Source organism: Myotis davidii, unplaced genomic scaffold (genome assembly GCF_000327345.1).
Source record: "Myotis davidii unplaced genomic scaffold, ASM32734v1 scaffold84, whole genome shotgun sequence".
Classification (NCBI taxonomy): domain Eukaryota; kingdom Metazoa; phylum Chordata; class Mammalia; order Chiroptera; family Vespertilionidae; genus Myotis; species Myotis davidii.
The window spans coordinates 1,298,975-1,307,098 of NW_006295735.1; the positions used below are offsets into that span (position 1 = coordinate 1,298,975).

Here is an 8,124-nt window from a genome sequence, read left to right on the forward strand (position 1 = left end):
TTTGTTCTCTTTCTTTTTTAATGACATTCCCCCCCCCGCCACAATACACACACACACGCACACACATACACGCACAAGTGTTGGCTTCAAGCAGGAATATGGGATATAAACATCAGCTTTCAGTGGAATTTTAACTCCTTTCTGAGGTCTTGTTATTGTTACTCCTAAAGTTAGGTGATATCCTCCAGGGATGAAGGGACAGATAAATGATACAATAAGAAAACCACCTTAGTGCTCCACAAAGAGGAGCCCCTTGATTTCCCTCCAATCAATGCTACCATCAGCACCTAATGGAGCAAAAACTTTTTCCTAGGCCATATATTTTGTGTCTATGGCCTGGCATCTTTTCTATCTCCCATTTCCTCCCTTAATATGAGTCACCAGCTTCTGCCACCCCTGCTACTACCATCCTGACCACCCTTACAACCACCACCTCCTCTACCCATGACCCAACTACCATGACCAGCACCACACCTATCCGCACTGCATTGTTTTTCCCCATAGCCATTCTTTTTGTCCCCAGTAACACATCAGTCATGTCACATTCTCCACCTGCAGCCCTATCTCTGGCCCCCAAATATTGCTGCACCGCTCTTACACTGTATTTGTCAATCAATATCTATCATTAACAGCAATATAACAGCTGTTGTCTCATCAGATTAATTACAAAATTTACAAGTAAGGAAGAACCATCCATTACAAACACACTAACATTTTGAACGGAACTCCCTTTTACTGGGAAAAAAAAAAGTTTAAATAGTCTTTGAGAACAAGAGGTGGTGATGTACAGAATAACCCCCCTTCAGTAGTCTTGGGGATCTGAAAGTACACACTCTGTACATCTAACTTGCAGGAACTTGGTCAGAGATTTGGTTTAAAACATAGCTCTTGTTTTCCTTTTCTAGTTTTACCCCTAGAAAGCTCAGGCTGCCCCTTCCGCCCTCCAACCTATAGACACTGTGATCTCTCTGTTAAGTTTCTTTCATAGAACCTAAGTGTCCAATCAAAGCCAGACCCCAAACTAGTATTTCTATCTTCTGTCCCCAGTGACCAGAACTTAATAAAAGCCCCCCTTCCTTAGATTCTGTCCTGCACTGAATCCCAACAAAAAGCCAACCTCACAGTTGTTCAGGGTGTGAACATTCAAGGCCACCGTATCTAAGGGGGCACCAATCACATCATTAGTAACCCTACTACCTTTAAAATTATATTTTTATTATAATTTTAAAGATGGATAATTTATTTAAATTGTCATTTCCCCGCATACGGCAATAAAGTATCTTATTCTAAAAATCAGTACAGTCTAACAATTTCCCATCAAATGGAAGTAGAATAACTGTGGAAGGGGCGACTTTGTCTAATTGGCACAAAATGTCATATGGGCTCACAGCAGCCCTCAGAAAAGCTTCTCTCAAATGTTTTAAACTGTCTGGGGTCTTGGCTGTTCGCTACACTTCTACTATTAGCTTAATAAAATCTGTTTGGCTGTATTAACATCCCTCTCCCCAAATCTGGTCTTTTTTCTTAGTAATTTCAGTTTTCAAGCACATCCTACACTCGAAGCAAGCCCTTAAATGCTACTGCATCCCCTTGTCCTATTTCTGTCCGTTGATGTTACTAAACATGTGTCAGCAAGAATACAATAACCTTTTGTTGCAGAGAAGATTAATTACCACAAGGAAAGAGATGTCCATGACAGACACACTCTACCAATTTAAAATCATTAACAAAATATGCTGTTTTAACTTGAATTTCAGTCAATGTCTGAATATATTCCTCACATTTTTTAAAAGCATTATTAAGTTAGGCTTTCATATGAGAATTCATTTCAATTTTCTTGTTTCATTACTGATATTTACAAAAACTGCCACCAGTTATTACTTGGAGTACCAGAAAGTGCTGTGCAATATTTAAGAGGCAATTATGGACCCAGGTCAAATGGAATGACAAAGCCAACAGAAATACACATACACTCACCTTGACCCCCAGAAAACAAGCTTTACTGACATTGGTGACAATTGGCCCTAGTTGACAATCCAGGTGTGGAAACCTTAAAAATAAAAAGATACAGGAACATTTAGAAGAAAGGAGGAAGATTCAGGGAAGCACAAACAGTAACTTAATTATAATACTACTTCTCACTATACCATAAAGTTAGTTCATGAGTTCTTAAATCTAAGCAATAATTGTACCACAAACAAACTCTTCAAAATTGGCGTTGTGTCATGAATTTACCATTTTTCCACTGGCTGTGTCTAGAATTTTAGAGATACTTAACCTTATTTTCAGATTAATCTTCAATGGATTACATGACTTCAATTTTCTTTCTATCTTATTCCCTCAAGTGGTTAATGATGTGAAAACTGATTCTTAAACACACCACATAAATGATACGTCTTAAGGACTTCAGACTTACCTTTCATCGGGGGAAGAATACCTCTGATGCATGAATAATCATGTAGATCTGAATTTTTCTAAATTGCACCAAATTTATAGTTATGCTTCCTATTTTCTTCTAATTCAGAAGAAATTAAAAGTGAGAGGATCCATAAATCCTACAATATTGACAATATTAATACTAATTAAATCCTTAATAAAATTGTATTTCAAAATAAACCAGCAAAAATTCCTTTCCTTTCTAAGTTGCCCAGCAAGATTAGTTGTTAGATAGTAGAAAAAACGCAGTTTCCTTTCAAATGCTACTGCAATGGACACAACAGAATGTCTGCTATTATTAGATTGCATCATATAAAATAGCTGATATCCAACCAGAAATTTCATCATTTTCCAAACAAGAAAATAGATATGATTTTAAAACCCAGTGATCATGAAACAAATCTTCAAAATTACCAATTGGCTCAGCACAAATCATTTTTCTGAGCAGCATCAGTGGTTTGGGTATTAAATGTTTCCACTGCAATCCAACCTATGTTCATGGCACCCGGAAGATAATAAACAAATTGCCTCCAGCCTTTGGAAGGGCCAGAGTCTCTTTTCAATTCTTTTTTCCCACCCAGATTCTATTTACTGCCAACTCCCTCTCAGCTTCCTCCTTGCCTGGGGGGTGAGGGGAGGGAATAGGGTGGTACGGGTATCGGGGAAGAAGGGAGACATCTGTAATACTTTCAACAATAAAGGTATTTTTTTAAAGGGTCTTTTCCTGGAGGATGGTGTGGTAGAGAGAAAAGCTGAGAGCAAGAAAGCATAAAGGTGAGAGTAAGAGTGCAGAGCTCTAAGAAGAGAGGCTAAAGGGAAAGCACATCAGAGTAAATGAGGAACACAATGGGAGGCAGGGGGGTGAAGGAAAAAGATGCTAGCATCACACCACATTGAGAAGAATTAACAGGTCCCAGTCCAGATGGAATGAAGGGAACGTTTACTTCTGCCTAATAATGTATTAGGACTTGCCACAATCACCACTCCCCGCTATCCCACCCCTGCTATTAACACCATCCCTGCCACCACCCAGGAACAAGGGCAACACCACTGAAACTAAAAGCCAACAGAACAGAGGCCATGTGAGTACAGCAGGTGTAAAAATACACATGTTTACAAAATGTGTTTTCTTCTGAGATGGAAGAACTTAAACAATTTTCCCTGCTGCCAGGAGACCTACTAAGCGAGCAGCCTACCATAAATTGTTTTGTTGGGTTTTCAAATAAATAAGCAGCCAGTCTCAAAATAAACGTTTTGATCTCTTTTTCATACCACGCTTCTATTTCTCATTCCCTATTTTTTAAATTACTAAAAGATAAGATAAAGTCAAAATCAGCACTCTGACCACATGAAGGGGTGGCAAAATCCAAGCTGATATGCTAGGTGAAATGCATAGTTTTGTTCATATCCAATCAGAATTCTAAAACAACCTAAGACCAAGAGAGGAAATCAAGGAGAGAAAATTCAACATTCAGAGGCACTTCATTATTCCAGCAGTGATTTTCCCCTTAAAACAGAGATATTGTGAAGGTAAATACATTAATGATGGCAATAGTTGAATGATAGCACTGATAAACCTGAACTGGAACTTGAAGAAAACACTATCAGTTTGGAGAGTCTACGGGAGGGGCTAGGGCTTATGGAAGTCTCCTACGCAATCTGGAGAGCACACGAGAATTCTGCAGGAAGAACTCTATGCTCAGAATGAAGCTCTATGGTTCTAACTTCGCCTTCCCTTGGCTTCTCCTTCCCTTGGTAAAATACCACCCATTCTTGGCTCACAGAGCTGAGTGTGCACATGGCTTGCCTTAGTCTGCAGGCACTGAATTTTAACTCTTTCTCTTTCCCAAATCATTGTTGGTGAGAAAACACATTAATTGGTATTAATTTTCAGTTGAAAGCACTACTATTAAAAGTAGTAACAGAAAAAGGAAATAATAATTATTATAAGTATCACCACAATAAAGAGCTACTGCAAAATAACCACCCTTAGTTAACTGACCAGTTGGGCTTGCTCTGCTCCTTGTAAGTTAGAAAGTGACTTCATGTTAATAAGCAACAAAACTAGAGTGTAAGCAAACTTAAGGAGTGCTGGCTAAGGTAAACAAAGACTATCTATGCATGTATGGAAACTGCCAGGTATCACCTAAATGAGGCCACTCTGTGCAGAGCCAGAGGCTGCATAAGAAGCAACTGGTCAACCTCATACACAGGAGCCCTCGGCCACTGGTGATTATCACTGTGATCAGAGCAGGGTCTACAAAACATCCACCATACAAAGGACGTGGCAGCTGACACAAAGGCAGGAGGAGTAAGTGTTACCTAATGCCCGAGTCCTATAATAAAAGCTGAGAAATGAACTCTGCACTATCCTGTGCGTGCAAACCTGAAACAGGCGGCTACACAATAATCACCGAGGGAGCTTGTCAAACACAGATTTCCGGACACTACCCTAAAACTTATTCTTGAATCTCAAGAATGTGTACTTTCAAAAGCTTTCCCTGTTACTACTGGAGCGCAGCCACGTTGAAGGACCAGTGCTAAAGGAAACTACCAGAGAAGCGGTCTCTCAGTTCACCAGGAGTTTGAGCCAGGTCATCAGGAAAGTTCACGTAACCTTCAAAGCCCCTCACTGAGTAGATTTCAATACACTGGATTTACAGAAAAAACTGAGGGGCATGTCTAAATGGTCAAGTGACTTGGCCAAGATGTTAAAGTAAAAGAAGAACAAATCTTACCTTATGACTTCCTTCTTAAAATTCTTTGGTGGGTGCTCACTGCCTATATGCGAAACTATGTTTCAGGTATTCTGCAAAGACATAACCCCTGACTCTAATTCAGCCACACTATCCCTTCAGCCACCCACATCCATGCTCCAGGCAGCAGTACTATTTCCAGCCTCCCTGACTTTACCTGAGCCCTTCCTCTATCTCACATACCAAGAACCCTCTTCATGAAGCCACTGACTACTACTGAGAGTTATCCAGGTAGAACTGACAATTTCCTTCAGTGGGTCCTGCAGTAATTAGAACAGTGATGGTGAACCTATTACACGCGTGTCAGAGGTGACACGCAATTTCATTTTTTGGTAGATTTTTCTTTGTTAAATGGCATTTAAATATATAAAATAAATATCAAAAATATAAGTCTTTTACTATGGTTGGAAATATCAAAAAATTTCTATATGTGACACGGCACCAGAGTTAAGTTAGGGTTTTTCAAAATGCTGACATGCCGAGCTCAAAAGGTTCGCCATCACTGAATTAGAACAACAAAATAACATTTAACTTCTCTCCAATATTACATGTCTGATCATAGAAATAAACGACATAATTTTTTAAATTAGATGTCAGTAAATGTTTTAAGAATAAATACAGTGCGAGAGACAAAGCCAAAACCTCAATCTGGATTCAAGTAAAAATCAGTATACTATGCTGTGTCTCTAGTGGCCTTGAGTATGATTTTATAAAAATAGCCCCAAAACTATCAATACAGTAACAGCCCCAGGTAGCAACTGAATACTTGATATGGCTCATCCAAACTGAAATGTGCTATAAGTGTAGAATACATACCTGATTTTGAAGAATCAGTATGAAAAAAGAATGTAAAATATTTCAACATGTTAAATGATATTATAGATACATTAGGTTAAATAAAATAACGTAACATTACTTCCATCTGTTGTTGTTTTTTTGCCTTTTTTTTACGTATGTATTGATTTTTTTTTTTAAGAGAGAGAGAGGAAGGGAAAGGAGGAGATAGAAACATTGATGTGAAAGAGAGAAACATTAATTGGCTGCCTCCTGCACACCCCCTACTGAGAATTGAGCCTGCAACCTGGGCATGTGCCCTGACCTGGAATCAAATCCAGTGACCACTCAGTGCATGGGACAACATTCAACCACTGAGCCACACCGGCCAGGCTTCTTTTGCCTTTTTAATGTGGTTACTAGGAAATTTAAAATTACATTGTGGCTTACATTATATTTTTATTGGATGATGCTACTTCATAAAGTATATCTTTTCTCTACCTTAATAAATCTGCTAAAATGATGTTGACTTTTGTTAACATTAGAAACTATGGGCAGTATTCTACAGCATGGCCCTGCTGGGCACACAGAACCTGCTCCTACATTCAACATTCAGACTATTGCTTTTATTTTTTTTTTTACTTTATTTTTTTCCCATCACCATTTATCCCCCTATACCAGGGGTGGGCAAACTTTTTGACTTGAGGGCCACAATGGGTTCTTAAACTGGACCGGAAGGCCGGAACAAAAGCATGGATGGAGTGTTTGTGTGAACTAATATAAATTCAAAGTAAACATCATTACATAAAAGGGTACGGTCTTTTTTTTCAATAGTTTTATTCATTTCAAATGGGCTAGATCCGGCCCGCGGGCAGTAGCTACCCTATACCCTCCTCCACCTTCACCCACTCCCCTCCCCCGCAATCAGCACACTATTGTCTATATCCATGAGTTCTCTTTTATTTTCTTTTTTGCTCAATCCCTCCACCCCATTCCAACATCCCACCACCACAGCTGTCTGCCGGCTCTCTATCTATGAGTCTGTCTCTACTTTGCTTATTAGTTCAGTTTGTCCATTAAATTCCACATATGAGTGAAATTATATGGTACTTGTCTTTCTCTGACTGTTTATTTCACTTAACATAATGTTCTCCAGGTCCATCCATGCTGTCACAAAGCGTAAAATTTTCTTCTTTTTTATGGCAGAATAGTAGTCTATCTACTAAAGAACATTTGGGCTGTTATCAAATCTTCACTATTGTAAAATAATGCTGCAATGAACATAGGGGTGCATATATTCTTTCAAATTAGTGTTTCTGGTTTCTTTCGATATATTCCCAGAAGTGGTATCACTGGGTCATAAGCAGTTGCAACACTGTTAATTTTTTTGAGGTATCTCCGTACTGCTTTTCACAGTGGATGGGCCAATATGCATTCCCACCAGTAGTGTACTATCATTCACTTTTCTGCACATCCTCTCCAACACTTGTTTTGTTTATTTATTGATGATAGTCATTCCAGCAGGTGTGAGGTGATATCTCATTGTGCTTTTAATTTGCATTTCTCTGATGATTAGTGACACTGAAAAACCACTTTTGTGGTTTTTGTGGTTTTTTTCAAGTTTTTTAAATATATTTTTTATTGTTGATAGTATTGCAGATATCTCCCATTTCCCCCTACTATTCCCCCTTCCTGCCAGACCCTACCCACCCACCCCCCAGGTTCTTCACTACCCTATTGCCTGTATTCGTGGACTATGAATATAAGTATACTAGGGGCCTGGTGCACGAAGATTCATGCACTGGGGGTGGGTCCCTCAGCCTGACCTGCACCCTTTCCAATCTGGGAGACCTCAGGGGAGCCCTCTCCAATCCGGGAGTTTCTGTCTGTCTTTGCAATCATATGAGCGAACTGTCTGAAACCCCCAACCCAGTTTGGTTTGCTGCTCACAGAATAATAGAGGCATTTTTTTTCTTTGTTTCATTGGTGGAGATATCTGGAAGTTTTAGGATATCTTCCCTTTAATTCTTCCTAGACACTCTGATTTTACTTATGTCTCTCACCTTTGCTTTCCCCCCATCTCCCACCGTAACAGCAACTTGCTCCAGGCTCACTTTGCTCCAGTGTCTAGGACAGCTGTGGGCAAACTACGGCCCGG

At 39.4% G+C, this 8,124-nt stretch overlaps 1 protein-coding gene across 1 annotated transcript in view; it reads right to left on the reverse strand.

Annotated features, from left to right (window-relative positions):
- Positions 1-8,124, reverse strand: part of MTUS2 (microtubule associated tumor suppressor candidate 2) — a 529,958-nt gene that overhangs the window by 504,019 nt on the left and 17,815 nt on the right. The window contains 1 exon segment of the mRNA XM_006770370.2: positions 1,978-2,050. The gene's annotated coding sequence lies outside the window, so the exon portion shown is untranslated.